Genomic DNA, 16728 nt, shown 5'->3' on the forward strand with positions numbered 1-16728 from the left:
CACGCCAAAAATAGTTTGCGATTTTCTTTTTCAAAAGTAAATTAAAAAAAATGTGTAATTCCACCCTGGCTGGCATAGCTCAGTGGATTGAGCGTGGGCTGCGAACCAAAGTGTCGTAGGTTCGATTCCCAGTCAGGGCACATGCCTGGGTTGCAGGCCATGACCCCAAGCAACCGCACATTGATGTTTCTCTCTCTCTCTCTTTCTCCCTCCCTTCCCTCTCTAAAAATAAATACATAAAATTAAAAAAAGTCTAATTCCAAATAATTGGATTCAAGTGAATGGATTTGTTGCTTCAGGTTTTAAATTATACTCTGAATTTTTGGTTCCTAGGTGTAACTAATTTTTAGACCAAGAAAGGAACAGAGGACAGAGAATGAAAGACTAGAACCTGTCATGATTTAGTGTGATCAGTGAGACCAGAATTGCTTCAGAATTATGTCTTTTCTAGGTATTTACTGCATTTTTTTACAGAGGTATTTTTGAAGAGGACTTTATTTTATGTAAAAAAAGTTACTTCACAGGGCAAAGCCTTATTTAAACCCTGTTTCTTCAAAGTGGAGCCATAGTGATTTTACTATATCATCAAAGTGTCCTTACTGGAAAGATATGGGGACAGTGTCAAGGGTCATGTTTAACATTAGGTTTGTTACACAATATAAGCAAATAGCAGCAACCCTGCATATTTTGTATTCTTGGTATTCTGAAAAAAATGTGTGTCAATCAAAGGAATGAATATTAAACCAGGGTCACTTGCATTGTAAATGAGCCCTCTTTATGACTCATTTTAAAAGTGAATACTCCTTTGAAAAACCAAACAGTGATTCAAAAACATATACCTAAAATATTGATTTCTGTGTGTTGGGGTTGCTTGCAGCTGTGGGAGTCGTGGGGTGGGGTGGGGGGATGTAATGGACAGTGGGAGGAGTCACATCTGTAGGAGTTTATTGATCCAAAACGTGGTGGGATTTTTTTCTTGGCTTGTTCTCCTCTTGTCTGTGCCGCTCCAAATCCTACTCACCCTTTGATGCAGTGTTGGTAAACTTTCTGGGTGAGATCCGTAGTAGGAAATGGATTTTATGTTGCAACCCTAGGAGATGTACAGTATCTACACATTTCAGGAAGGCAAGAAACCTTTTTCAAATGCCCTACTGTAGCCAAACTTGTATTTGAATTAATTACTGAAGCAGAGAGCCTCTCGGATGGTTCTGGGATGCACCGTTTTCTTCTGTGTGTAGTGTAGTGTTTGTTTTTCTTGCTGCTCATTTAGCACATGTCATCTAATGCCTGGTATTGGCTTTTGTGTGTGTAGCTCCTGGGCTGCGTTAGACAGTAAGGACGCCATCCTGGAAGGAAGTCTCTAATGACATGCCGTAGGGCTCTTGATCCCATCTCGCTCAGTATTTTTTTTTTATTAAAGGCTTTACTGAAGGTTAGAGAGGCTGCTCATTAAATTTGTAGGTTACGTAGAGCAAGAAGCCATAGCTAATGTATTGAAAGGTGAAATCAAGATTCAAAATGAAACATGAATGTTGGAATGAAAACCACCGTGATGTGCTTCAACAAAGACCAATACAAAAGCCCTCTGTTGAGGCTAAAAATATAAATCAAAGGAGGTTCCTGGATTGTGACAATAATATTTGTGGAACGATGGGAGTATAAATCTTACATAAATGCAAAAATAGTTCAAAATGTTATTCTGCATAAAAAGCTAATGTAATTTTATGCTGCACCAATAGAAATATGGCATACAACTTGCAAGGAAGATAACAGGTTCCCAGTATTCTGGGCTGGAGTTTTATCTAGTTCCAGCTACCTTATTTTAATACAAACATTAATAAGTTAGTGATTAGCATCGGTCCTCAGGGTGTGGGGGAAGAGGAAACCATGCTTTATGTAGAAGAGTTAGAGCAAATGTTTAGCCTAGAGAAGAGGCAAATGATATGGTACATGATTGCTACTTTAAATATTTGCCTAGCTGTCACATGGCAGAGGGGTTAGTTTTTCCGGCTCCCCAGGGCAGTTAGGACCAAAGGGTAAAAGAGACAGAGGGGCTGACTTTGATTCTGATAATTAAGGTTGTCCAGGAGTGTAGCAAGTCGCCGTATGAAGGAGTGAATTCTTCACCCGGAGGAGGACCCTGCGAAGGCTGCGTGCCTCTCTGGCTAGGATGCTGTTAGTAGGGATCCGCTGACTCAGGCAACAGATGGAAACAGATGATGTCTCCGGCTGAGTTTTAGAATTCTTTGAACTGCATATTTGAAAAATAATACTGTGAAAGTGACTTTATATAGGTTATTTTAAGAGATACATGAATATTCAAGCTTGTAAGGACTTCAGATGTGCATGGGAGAGCATTTTGTATCTCAAAGCATTATAAAACTATTCCTTTATTTATGAAAAACACAACTTTGCTTCTTGTCCATGTTTCTAAAATCCAAAAGAGCTCTTAAACCAAGAAGATTTTTGGATCTCATATATTGAAATAACCTTTACTGAACTGACATGAGACTATTCCAGTCTTTATTCCAGTTAGAGTTAACATTCAGATGTACCTCTGTAGAAGCATTATTGTATTTGATCATAGGGTGCTGAGCAGATCCTGTCCAAGGTTACAATTCTTATGATTAACACCTTTCAAACTATCTGAAAAATCCTTGATTCTAAAGCACAGGCGGCAAACCGAAGGCCCTCGGGCTGAATCCGGCCCTCCCCCTTGCTTGATTTGGCCTGAGCACCTTGTTTCTACCCGGTGTCAGTGCCGAGCTCCCTGCCCCTAGTTAAGGAGCAGTTACATGTATACAGCCCTAGAATTACATTCGGCTCTTTGCAGGCAACTGTGAGACCGATGGTGGCCCCCAGTGAAAATGAATTTGATGTGGCCCCTGGTGAAAAGGAGCTTGACACCCCTGCTCTAAAGTGTCTCCAAAGGATTTGGTTAAGGGACTGTTCTTATGGGTTATCCTATAACTAGAGTTTTGTTTTCTCAGGGTAACTTGGATTCATTGGCCCAAAATCTAGACAACAAGCTCCATTATTTCTCTGTGCTAGAATTATTCTCAAGAGCTATTATCATCAAGTCCGTAAAGCTTGTCACAGAAGGAATTTGCTCTAGAAGCCAAATTTGTACTATATTTTGAAGCAGTAAGTTGCTCTGCCATTCCACATAAATTTTATGAAGAGATCGGTGACAAAAAGGATCAATGTCAAGGATCTCCTCCCAAACCATAATTTATTACTTAAGGGTGGCTCTGGGTGACAGTATCAAACTTTTCTGGTCTCGGTGGAGTGTTTAGTGAGATCAGTTAATGAGTGGCTTTCATTTTGCACATCCTCTTTATAAGTTTCACTCACTCTGCGGACATTTATGGAGCACCAAATACTCGATGGTAACGCTCAGCCAGGCAACAGTGTTTGAAAGATGAACAAGATGAAGATAGTAACCTTAATGTGTTCACACACTCATTTCATCCTGAGAACGATCAGTAAGAGAAGCAGGACAGGTATTGTGTTCCCAGCATAAAGATGAAAGAAATGGGATCTCAGGGAGGTTAAGTGATTTGCTCAGGGTTGCACATGGTAGAATAGGACTTAAATCTAAGGCTTTAGTTCAAAGTCTAGTTATCTTTCTATTATATTAATATATATTGAGAACATGTCATGTGCTACATAAAAATGGAACAAGTAAGCTCAGCCAGTGAGATGACACGTTCCTGAAAGTAAGACGCGGAAGAACAAAAGAGAGGGGGCAGCCTGGAATTCAGGCTGGTGAAGGTGGTGCATTCTGTGCCCAGCTGTGGCAGTTTCTCAGCCGGGCTGGGTCTTTGGCTGTGATTCCTCATGCTTAGTCTTCGTGGATTTCTGACTTTTCTGGACATGCTTCGAGTCCCCTTTTTAGTCTATGCTGTGGGCCATCTGCTTTGCTTTGATGACATTTATCTGCAAAAGTTAGCCTGAGTCAGTTTCGGTTTTCAGTCAAGAACGTTGACTAGGAGAGATCGTTTTATGGATGAGTAGTGAGAATTGGTCATGTTATGGGCATATTTTGAAGGGAGAGCTAGAGCTGCCAGGATTTGTTGAGGATTGGGTATGGAATGTGAGAGAAAGAAAGGAATCAAGGATGATGTTAGAAATTTTGGTCTGAGTAATTGAAAGAATCAAGCTATCATCAGTTCTGCTTGTCTATTACTACAAACTACCCCTGCCCACAAATAGTGGACTGAAACAGCAGTCATTTCTGTCATTTGTGTTGGCTCTGTTGTTTCACAGCATAATGGCCGGGCTTGGAGAGGGAATGCTCCCTGAAGGGAAACATTCCAAGGGAACGGGGAAGAAGCTGCATGGCCCTTGTGACCTAACCTCGGGACTCACATAGTGGCACTTCCACCACATTCTATGGCCAGAATTGTTCACAGGCTCATCCAGATTCCAGGAGGAGGAAATATTGGAGCATCAAAGAATTGGGAGTCATGTTTAAAAGTGTCGTACAATTATTAGGGAACTCGAAGAGAGGTGGGGAAGATGGTGAGAGGAACGCTTTGGGAGATCATGTGTTTGGATATGTTAAGTACAGATGTCTATTAGGTGTTCAAGAGAACATACTGGGTGTAAGTCAGGAGTTCAGGTGAGAAATGGAGGCTAAAGATATGCATTTAAGAGTTAAATGTGTGTACGTAGTATGCAAAGCTACAGAACTGTTTGAACTAGATCATCTAGAGGTGGAGCTTTATAATGTTTTGAAATCAGGAAATGTGATACATCCAGCTTTGTTGTTCTTGCTCAAAATTGCTTTGGTCATTCGAGGTCTTTGTGGTTCTGAATGAGTATTAGGATTGTTTTTTTTTCTATTTCATTAAAAACACCATTGAGATTTTGATGGGAATGGTGTTGAAGCTATAGATCACATTTGGAAGTATAGACAATTGAACACTATTAATTCTTCCAAAGCACAAACATAGTATGTACTTTTATTCATTTGTGTCTTTTAAAATTTTCTTTTGTCATTGTTTTATAGTTTTCAGTCTTTCAGTACATATCTTTTGCCTCTTTCTTTAAGCTTATTTCCTAAGTACTTTATTCTTTTTGATGTTATTGTAAGTGGATTTTTGCATATTCTAACAGTAGGGTTTTCTACATATAAGATAATGTCATCTGCAAATAGAAGTAGTTTTACTTATTTCTTTCTGATTTGGATGGCTTTAATTCCTTTTTCTCGATTAAGTGCTCTGGCTGGGCCTTCCAGTATTATGTTGAATATGAGAAGTGAAAGTGGGCATCCTTGCCTTGGTCTGGATCTTAGACAGAAAGCTTGCAGCTTTTCATCATTGTGTTTGATTTAGCTGTAGGCTTTTCATAAATGGCTTTTATTGTGTTGTGGTAAGTTTCTTCCATACCTGATTTGTTGAGAATTTTCCCCATGAAAAGTTGTCAGATGCTCTTTCTGCATTATTGCAATAATCATGTGATTCTTATCCTTCATGTTAATGTGGTGTACCATGCCGATTGATTTGCATGTATTGAACCATCCTTGTATTCCAGTGATAATTCTGACTCGGTGTGATTCTTTTAATGTGCTGTTGTCTTCAGTTAGCTAGTATTTTGCTGAAGATTTTGCATCTCTGTTCATCAGGAATGTTGGCCTTTAGTTTTCCTTTTTTGTGGCATTTGGTGTCAGTTTGAGATTGGCCTCATAGAATGAGTTTGGATATATTTTTTTCTATTTTTTGAAAGAGTTTAAGAAGGATTGGTATTAATTCTTCTTTAAATGTTTGGTAGAATTCACCCTTGAAGCCAAATAATCCTGGGCTTTTCTGTGTTGGGAGTTTTTTGTTTACTCCCTCATTTTCCTTATTTTTTTATTGGTTTGTTCAAACTTTCTATTTCCTTTTGATTTAGTCCTGGTAGGTTGTATATATCTAGGAATTTCTCCATTTCCTCTAGATTGTCTAATTTGTTAGCATATATGTGTTCATAATAGTCCTTTATGATTCTTCTTTTTTAACAATTAAATTTATTTAATATAAGAAAATATTAAATTTCTTTCTTTTTTAACTTTATTTTTATTGTTGACTCACTTATAGTTGTCCCCCAGCATCCCCCCCATTTGCCCACCTCCACCCAGCTCCCAATCCCTGTCCCTCTTGACTGTCACCACACTCTAGTCTGTGTCTGTGAGTTACACATGTGTGTTCTCTTGCTAACCCCTTCACCTTCTTTCATGCAACTTCCCCTTCCCCTCAGCAGCTGTCAGTGTGTTCCGTGTTTCTGTGCCTCTGTTTCTGTGTTCATCGGCTTATTTTGTTCATTAGATTCCACATGTAAGTGAGATCATAAGGTATTTGTCTTACTCTGACTGGCTTATTTCACTTAGCATAATAATCCCCAGGTCCATCCATGCTGTTGCAAAAAGTAAGATTTCCTTCTTTTTTACTGCTGGGTAGTATTCCATTATGTAAATGTGCCACAGCTTTTTTATCCACTCATCTACTGATGGAAATTCAGGTTGTTTCCAGATCTTGGCTATTGTAAACAACGCTGCTATAAGCATAGGGGTACATATATTGTTTCAAATCAGTGTTTTAGGATTCTTAGGATATAATCCCAAGTGGGTCAAAAGGCAGCTCCATTTTTAATTTTTTGAGGAAACTCCCTACTGTTTTCCATAGTGGCTGACCAGTCTGCATTCCCACCAACATTGCACTATGTTTACCTTTGCTCCACATCCTCTCCAGCACTGTTGTTTTTTGATTTGTTGATGGTAGCCATTCTGGCTTGTGTGAGGTAATACCTTATTGTGGTTTTAATTTGCATCTCTCTGATGATTAGTGACATTGAGCATTTTTTCATCTGTTGATTGGCTATCTGTATGTCCTCTTTGGAGAACCTGTTCAGGTCCTTGCTCATATTTTAATTGGATTGTTTGTCTCCCTGGTGCTGTAAAGGAGTTATGTAAGTCCTTTATATATTTTGGAAATTAACTCCTTATCAGGTATATCATTGGAAAACATTTTCTCCTATACAGTGGGTTCCCTTTTTATTTTATTAATGCTTTATTTTGCTGTGCAGAAGCTTTTTACTTTGATTCAGTCCCATTTAGTTATTTTTTTCTTTGTTTCCCTTGCTCTAGGAGATATATTGGCAAAAATATTGCTATGAGAGATGTCCAAGATTTTACTGTCTGTGTTTTCTTCAAGTATTTTTATGGTTTTGTGACTTATATTTAAGTCTTTTATCCATTTTAAGCTTATTCTTGTGTATGGTTTAAGTTGGTGGTTTAGTTTTATTTTTTTGCGTGTACTTTTCCAGTTTCACCAACAGCATTTATTGAAGAAACTGACTGTACTCCATTGCACACTTTTGCCTCCTTGTCAATTATTAATTGACGGTGAAGATGTGGGTTGATTTCTGGGCCCTATGTTCTGTTCCATTGATCTATGTCCCTGTTCTTAAGCCAGTACCAAGCTGTATTAATTACAGTGGTTTGTAGTATAGTTTGATATGGGGTATTGTGATCCTTCCAACTTTGTTCTTCTTTCTCAAGATTGCTGAAGCTATTTGGAGTCTTTTTGGTTTCATACACATTGTTGGAATATTTGTTGTAGATTTGTGAAATATGTTATAGGTATTTTAATAGGAATTGCATTAAGTTCCTTATGATTCTTTTTTATTGTGGTAGGATCAGTTGAATGTTTCCTCTTTCATTTCTGATTTTATTTACTTGGATCATCTCTTTTTTTTTTCTTAGTATAGCTAAGGGGTTGCTAATTTATTTAAAAAAATGACTCTTAGTTTTATCAATTAAAAATATTTGCCTATTTTTGCCCTGGCTGATGCGGCTCAGTGGATTGAATGCCAGTCTGTAAACCGACAGGTCACCAGTTTGATTCCCAGTCAGGGCACATGCCTGGGTTGCAAGCCAGTCCTCAGTTAGGGGTGTGCGAGAGGCAACTGATCAATGTATCTCTTACACATTGATGTTTCTCTCTCTCTCTTTCTCTTTCCCTTCCCCTCTCTCTAAAAAATAAATAAAAAATATTTTAAAAAAGAAAGGAGAAGTTAAAAAAATATTTGCCTATTTTTTCTTTCATTTATTTCTGCTCTAATATTTCCTTCTTTCTAATTTTAGGACAGTTTTTCTGGGTACAGTATTCTTGGTTGCCGTTTTTTTTCTTTCAGTACTTTGAATATATCACCACACAATTGCCTGGCTTACTAAGTTTCTGCTGAGAAATCTGTCTTCTGTTGTGTGTGTATCCTTTGTATGTGACGAGTCACTTCTCTCTTGCTGCTCCCGATATATCCTATTGGCTCTGTTTCTCTTGAGAACTCTAACTCATACAGTTAAGTGTATAATTCCTTTTGTAGACTGTTGGATTTTATTTGCTAATTTTTTTGCTGAGGATTTTTGCATTTATGTTTATGAGGGATATCGATACATAGTTTTGTTTTTTCATATTGTCTGGTTTTGGTATCGGGATAGTACTAGCTTCCTAAAATGAACTGGGAAGTTTTCTCTCATTCTGGAAGAGATTGTGTGGAATTGGTGTTAATTCCTCTTTAAACGTATGGTAGAATTCTCTAATGAATCCCTCTGAACCTGGGGAGTTCTCTTTTGGGAGTTTTTAAGTTGAAAATGTAATCTCCTTAATATACTACTAGCCTATTCCATATTGAATGCTACTTTGTGCTTTTTGAGGAACCAGTGCATTTCATCTGCCATGTTTATATGTGTAGGATTGTTCAGAGTATTTACTTAATATTTCTTTGATGTCTGCAGAGTTTGAAGTGATATTTCTTGTTCCATTCTGATATTGGTAATTTGTGTCTTCTCTATTTTTTGTCAATTTGTTAGATGTTGTCAATTTTATTGATCTGTTTTCAAAGAACTAGCTTTTTGTTTCATTGATTTTTCTCTATTGCTTTTCTGTTTTTAGTTTCATTGATTCCTACTCTTTATTCCCTTTCTTTTATTTGCCTTGGGTTTATTTTGCTCTTCTTTTTCTGTGTTATTAATGTGGAAGGTTGTTGATATGAAACTGTTCCTCTTTTCTAATGTAAGCATTTAATGCCTCACATTTACCTTTAAACACTGTTTTAGCTATAGCCTACGTATTTTGATATGGAGGGTCCTCAATTCCATTTGGTTGCATGTATTATATTATTTTGTTTGAAAATTTGTGAAGTATTTTGAAATTTGTTCAGTTTCCAAGGTTGTAGAGATTTCTTGTTGTCATTCTGTTACTGATTTCTAGTTTGTGCCATTGTGGACAAAGAACATACTCTGTAATAGTATTTTAGATAGGTTGAGCTTTGCCATATGGCTCAGGATATGATTTATGTTGGTATATGTTCCATGGATGCTTGAAAAGAATGTGTATTCTGCTATTGTTGGGTGGTGTGTTCTATCAGTTAAATGCTGATTAGGTCCTGTTGGTAGATGATACATCCTTGCTGATTTTTTCTGTCTAGTTGTTCTATGAATTACTGAGACAGTGATGTTGAGGTCTCCAAGTATAATTATGGACTGTTCTATTTCCCTATACATTTGTTGATATATTCTGTATATTATTAACATACTTTACTGATCTGTGTATGATCAAAACTCGTTTAGGATTGCTAGGTCTTCTTGTTGAATGGACCTTAGTATGATTATGTAAAGTCCTACTTGCTCTGATTTCCTTTTCTCTGAAGGTTATTTCATTGCTCTTGAAGTTTACTGATAATAGTATAGCCTCACCTGTTTTATTTGACAAACATTTACATGAGATACCCTTTTCCATGCTTTTACTTTCAATCTACCTATATTGTTATATTTAGATTGAGTTTCTTGTAGACAGCGTGCTTTTAATCCACTCTGCCACTCTTTATCTTTAAATTGGTATACTTAGACTACATTTAATGTAATTATACCTATATTAGTGCTTACTTTTTTTGCATTTTGTTTGTTCTCCATTTTTTCCCTGCCTTCCTTTGTGTTGCTTGAACATTTATTATTACAATTTTGATTTTTATTTCATTACACATAACTTATCACAGCCTACTAGTGTCGACAATTCAAGTGAAGTTTAGAAATCTTACCTTTCCCCCATTTATAATATGTTTGTTTTAAATATTTCCTTTGTATCTATTTAGCACCATTATACCAGACATTGTTACAATTTTTGCCTATTGTCAAACATGATTTTAAGAACTCAAGAGCAGAAGGAAAATATAGTGTATTTATTCATATTTTTGCTCTTTTCATATTCTTCCTTCCTTCCTGATATTCCAAGATTTCTCTTTTGTCATTTTCTATTTAGAGAACATCCTTTAGCCACTTTTTAGGGTAAATCTGGTGGAAAAATTATCTTAGTTTTAGTTTTTTTTTATCTGAGAATGTCTTGATTTCTTTTTCATGCCTGAATGGTATTTTGTCTAGATATAAAATTCTAAGTTGAGAGTTCTTTCCTTTCAGTACTTAAAGAATATTATGCTACTTTATTCTCTGGCTTCTAGATTTCTGATGAGAAATCTGATATCATTTGAATTGTTTTTCTCCTATAGTAAGGGTATAATTTCTCTCTTTCTCTGCTATTAAGATTTTTATTTGTCATTACTTTTCAGAAACTTGACTGTGATTCAGATTTATACTGCTTGGGGTTTACTCAGTTTCTTAAATTTGTAAATATATGTATTTTGAGAAAATTTTAAAAGTTTTCACTCTGGCTGGTGTGGCTCAGCAGATTGAGTGTTGGCCTGTGAAGAAGGGGTCACTGGTTTGATTCCCAGTCAGGGCACATGCCTGGGTTGTGGGCCAGGTCCCTGGTTGGGGACACGCAGGAGGCAACCACACATCGATGTTTCTCTCCCTCTTTTTCTCCCTCCCTTACCCTCTAAAAATGAATTAAAAAATCTTTAAAAAACATTTTCTGTCATTCTCTCTTTTTAATATATTTTTACTTACTTATTTTTGATAAGTAAAAATTGCATATATTTAAGGTGTACACTGTAACATTTTGATAATAGATGTGCAAATATACATTGTGAACTATACAGAGTATGACAAAAGTAGGTTTACAGTTGTATGTACATGAAACAAAATTTTTTCTTGTATTTTTTATTAATTATTGTATTATTTTCCATACAAACAACTGTAAACCTATTGCCCCACCCTGTATATATAAAATAAATTTAACATTTTCTGATTTTATATATTTATCATTTTTTTGTGTAGTGAGAATAATTCATATTTACTTCTTGGCAGATTTCAAGTATATAATACATTATTTTTAATTATAGTCACCATTTTGTATGTTAGGTTTCCTGAACTGCCATTATTTCTTTACATACTTTCTTAGTACTTTGTTCTTTTCTCTTCTGGGACTCTGATTACATGAACATTAGCTCTTTTGTGATAGTCCCATGATGTGGACACAGGCCGGCAGTGTCCACGGTGTTGTGGATGAGAGATGAGACAAATTCACCTGGACTACCGAGTCCTGTGGGGGAAAAGGGATGGCACAGCCACTTTCTCAAGGGGAGAGTGCCCTGGCCCTTGCCTTGACAAGCTTCTGTTGCTTTTCTGGGCACATTACATTGAGGATGGTCCTCATTTACTATGCACAGGTTCACCTTAGGTGGTTACCTTTTACAGAGAACAAAGAAAGGGATGTTGCTAATTACATCAAAAAAGAAGGATATTTGCAAATGTAAAGGGAAAAATGGTTGAACTGGTTACACTTGTCCTTGAAAGGTTTAGCATAGATTTTAGGTAGTTACTTTAAAGATATGCAGTAAACGTTTGCCGCCTGAAATTAGGGTGAGGGAGTTTTAGCAAAAAGCAAGTCTCAGAGTGGCATAGGTACAATACAGGCCTAATTCCCCACAGGAGAACCTATCCTTGGGTTCTCCTGTTGGGTCCTGTGTACCAGATCTTACTTTCCACTGGCCTTTCCAAGTAGGAGCTGGGCCCATGCCACACAGAACAGTCTCCTATATTTCTCCCTGGTTTTTAGTTAGGACTGCTGTAGATCCCACAAAGCTTGCTACTTGCTGGTCTCTCACATGACCCTGGGAAAATAATCTGCAAATGCATCAAAGTACAAAGAACATTATTATAATCAGTAAGCAACCAGCAGCTCCAAAGACCTACATTCTCAGATTAAGCCCATCAATCATTGTCAGGCAGTAATGATCAAAAATATATAACATTCAAAGAACTATGAGGGCTTATTTAGAGTCAGGGTCAGATAGCTAAAGGGCCATAAAACTTTGGGGAAACAAACTCATTTCAGGCTTGGACCCTTTTCATTTAAATTGAGGGTATTAGCAAAGCAGGTTTCACAGGATTTTATGCATTCTTTCTTAGGCCCGATTGCCCTAGAGAAACGTGCCCTTTCCAGCACAGGGCTGCACCCACCACTGGCATTGTTTCAGGCTTAGGTCAAGCAGGGAACTAAGGCAGCCACGAGATTAGGAGACTTCTTGAAGACAGAATGAGGACTCAGGCTATGTCAAAGCTGAGGGGCAAGGGTCCATCACCCCCTTTTTCTATATCCTCCCAAGTCCTTCCTTGAGGGCCCCTTTGTGACTGTGCCTGTCTTAGGTCATCCCTCCCTTGAGGAATCTTACCTGTCATTGGCTAACTGGTCATGCACTGGGAGCCAGGTAGGGTGAAGTAAGTGGGCAGAGGCGGTGCTCCCGACAGGGAGATAAGCTTCATCTCCTCAGTGGCTTAGGGTTCCAAGGTCTCTCATTTAGCCTTAGCCATGGGGGGGTTACAGCTTCCGAAACCAGGCAAGGTGGTTCCCAACAGTCCCATAAGTCTTAGAGGAGGTTCTATTCATTTTTTCTATCTGTTTTTCTTCTGGTGTTCAGTTGGGTATCCTCTATTGTTTTGTCTTCTGCTTCACTGATTCTTTCTTCTAACTCTTCCATTTTGCTGTTGACCCATCCATTTAATGAAAAAAAAATTTTGTTATTTTATTTTTATGATTTTTATTTGATTCTTTATATCATGTATTATTTTTGCTGAGAACAGTTGTTCATTTGTTTCAAGTGTGTTTATGATTGCTAAGGGCAAGGATATATATGATAAATGTTTAAAACCTTTGTCAGAAATATTATAATATCTCTGTGAAGTCAGTCTTTGTTTATTCATGCTGAGATTTTCCTAGTTATTTTATGTAAGTGACTTTCCATTGAAACATGGACATTTTAGGTATCATGTTATAAGACTCTAGGTCCTATTTAAATATTCTGTTTTAGCTGACTTCTATTTACATTTACCAGGGAAGGGTAAGAGTAAGAGAACAGCCTGCTATTGCCAGGTGGTGGTAGAAGTGCTATATCCTCTTGGGGAACTGGAAGTCCCAAGCTGAATAGAAAGCACAGGCTAACACATTGAAGGGGAAAATAGAAACACAGGAAAGAGTATAAGAACTTACATAGCTCAATGAAAAGGCCTAACATATATAAAATTGGAGTTCAAGAATAACAGGAGGTAAAAATAGGGTAGAAGCAATATTTGAAGAGAAAATGAACATGAATTTTTAAAAACAGATGAACTACATCAAGTCACAGTTTCAAAAGTTCTCTGGACTTCAGAAAATGTAAATATAAAGGTAAAATTCATCATAAACTTGCTAAAAAATCTTAAAGGAAGCCTGGAAAAAAATAAATGCATTACTTTCAAAGAACCTAGACTACAACTGGCATAACAATAAGTTGGAAATCAGAAGCAATGGAATAACATCTTTAAGATGGTTGGGAGTTGGGGAGTGGGTGTATCTGGAATTTTGTACCCAGTGAAAATATCCTTTAAATATGAAAGCAAAATGAAGACATTTTCAGATAAACAAAATTGAGAGAATGTTTTGCTAGCAGACCTAGGGAATTCTTCAGGCAGAAGGAAAATAATCCTATATGGAAACAGAAATGCAGAAAGGAGTGAAGGGCATTGGAAAGAATATATATGTGGATAAACATAAATGGACATTGACTATGTAGAACAACAGTGTGTTGTGAGGTATTGAAATATACAGAACTAAAATGCATGATGAAATAATAAATGAATGATGGATGGGTAACTTGTGTTAAACTTCTAATTTCATAGTATTTTGTGGTAGGTTGCGTAAGAGGTCAGCCATTTATTTTGAGAAGCTGGCTTATATGATTGTGGGGGCTGGAAAGTCTGAAATCTAGAGAGCAGGCCGGCAGATTGGAAATTCTCAGGCAGGAGCTGATGTTGCAGTGTAGAGGCAGAGTTTCTTAAGGGCAACCTCACTTTTGCTCTTAGGGCCTTTCAGATGATTGGATGAGACTCACCCACTGTCAGAGTGAATCTCTTTCACTTGAAGTCAGCTGACTGTAGGTATTAACCAGGTCTACAAAGTACCATGTCACAGGAGCACCGAGATTAGTGCTCAGTGGAATGACTAGGTGCTGTAACCTAGCCAAGCTGACACATAGAAGTAACCATCATACATATTACACTGATAAGAACAGATACTACACTTGATCTTAGCCAGAAGGCTGAGAAGCGATCCCATCACACATATTAATAAGTCAAGAATGCTGATTGTATTCCTTATGCTAAGTACTAAAAAATATAGTAAAAGAATGTGTAACTAATAATCTATCTAATATAGAGAGAAAATCAGATAGTAAGAAATACTTGTTTAGCCCTTGGCCAGGTGGCTCAGTTGGTTGAGCATTGTCCACCAGAAAGGTTGTGTGTTTGATCCCTGGTCCAGGTGCCTGTGGGAGGCAGCCAAATGATGTTTCTCTCTCTCTCTCTCTCTCCCCCTCTCTCCCTTCCTTTCTCTCTAAAAAAATCAGTAAAAACAAAGCCTTGGGTGAGGATAAAAAAAATAGAAATACTTGTTTAAAATGAGACAAAAAAAGAGAAAAAAGAGCATAAAACAGGTGGAACAAGTAGTGAACAAATGATAAGATGGATAATACAAGTTATATGAGTAGTTACTTTAGATGTAAGTGGCCTTTAGCTAAAATAAATAAATTATAAGACTGGATAAAAAAACATGACCATATTATGGACTACTTATAAGAGAACATATACCTTAAAAATAAAGACAGGAAGATTAAAAGAAAAAGGATGGGAAAATATATAACTAATAGTTAAAAATCTAGACTTCAGAGAGGAAAGCATTACAGTAGCATTTCATGATGACAAATGAGTCAATTCATTAAGAACATAAAACAATTACAAATTGTTATTCATCTAGTAACATAGCCTTAAACTGAAAACTGAAAGTTGGTAGAACAAAGAGAAAATATATGTGAGTACACAATCATTGTGGGAAACCTTAATATGTCTTGTCAATAATTGATAGTGTAGATGGAAAAAAAATATCAGAAAGACTGTGGACCATCTAAACAATATGAAAAATGAACTTGACTGAATTGACATATAGAGAGCCCTACAGTCAATAATAACAAGAATGTGTCTTATTTTCAAGTGCACATGGAACATTTACCAAAATTGACTGTATTCTGGGACCTACATCAAATCTCATTAGATTTCAAAATTTTGATTATTCAGAGTATCTTGATGACCACAGAGGACTGAAGCCTGAAATCAATTATAAAAAGATAATTAGAAAGTTCTACAAAGTTTTGGAATTAAGCAAGTATGCTTTTAAATAACCTTGGATCAAAGAAGAAATCACAAAATATTTTGAACTGAGTAATAGTGGAAATATGATTTATCAAAACTTTGGAGGAGGCAGCTGAAGTAATGCTCGACATGGATCCCGGCTCCTGGGGTCCGCGGCGTTATGGATGAGACGATACAAATTCACACGGACTATCAAGTCCTGTGGAGGAAAAGGGACAGCGTAGCTTCTCTCTCAAGAGGAGAGCACCTCAACCCTTGCCTTGACAGGCTTTTATTGGGTTCAGTTTGCACAGGAATACAGGGTGTATATGTAAAGCTCATCAGTCATTGTCAGGCAGAAATGATTAAACAACAGATAATATTCAGAGAACTCTGAGGGCTTGTTCTGAGTCAGGGTCAGATAGTTAAAGGGCCGTAAAACTTTGGGGAACAAACTCATTTCAGGCTTGGACCCTTATCATTTAAATTGAGGATATTAGCAAAGTAGGTTTCATAGGATTTTATGCATTCTTTCTTAGGCCTGATCACCCTAGGGAAACCCACCCTTTCCAGCACAGGGCCCACCCACCTCCAGCATTGTTTCAGGCTTAAGGCATTGCTTCAGGCTTAAGTCAGAAGGGGGAAGTAAGGCAGCCAAGAGATTAGGAGGCTTCTTGCAGACAGAATGAGGACTCAGGTTATGTTAAAGCTGAGGCGTGAGGGTCCATCACCCACTTTTTCTTTAGCCCCTCAAGTCCTTCCCTGAGGACTCCTTCATGACTGTGCTGTCTTAGGTTGCCCCTCTTTTGAGGAATCTTACTCATCATTGGCTAACCAGTCATCTGCCTGGGGCCAAGCAGCGTGAAGAGAAAGGGGGCAGAGGTGGTGCCCCTACAAGGAAGATAAGCTTTGTCTCCTAAGTGGTTTATGGTCCCAAGGTCCTTTACTCAGCCTTAGCCACAGGGGATTACAGCTTCTGAAACCAGGCAGGGCAGCTCCCAACAGATACTTAGAGATAAATTTATAGTACTAGTTGCAGATCTGAGAGAAGACTGAAAATAAGTAATCTAAACATCCATCTCAAGACAGTAGAGAAATAATAGGAAAGTAAGCGCAAATAAAGAAGAAGGACT

At 37.4% G+C, this 16728-nt stretch overlaps 1 pseudogene; it reads right to left on the minus strand.

The window, feature by feature from the left end:
• Window positions 1-14413: 14413 nt before the first annotated feature.
• Window positions 14414-14523, minus strand: LOC114507211 (annotated as a pseudogene).
• Between the last annotated feature and the right edge of the window lie 2205 nt (window positions 14524-16728).

This window comes from Phyllostomus discolor, chromosome 9, assembly GCF_004126475.2.
Source record: "Phyllostomus discolor isolate MPI-MPIP mPhyDis1 chromosome 9, mPhyDis1.pri.v3, whole genome shotgun sequence".
Taxonomy (NCBI): Eukaryota; Metazoa; Chordata; class Mammalia; order Chiroptera; family Phyllostomidae; genus Phyllostomus; species Phyllostomus discolor.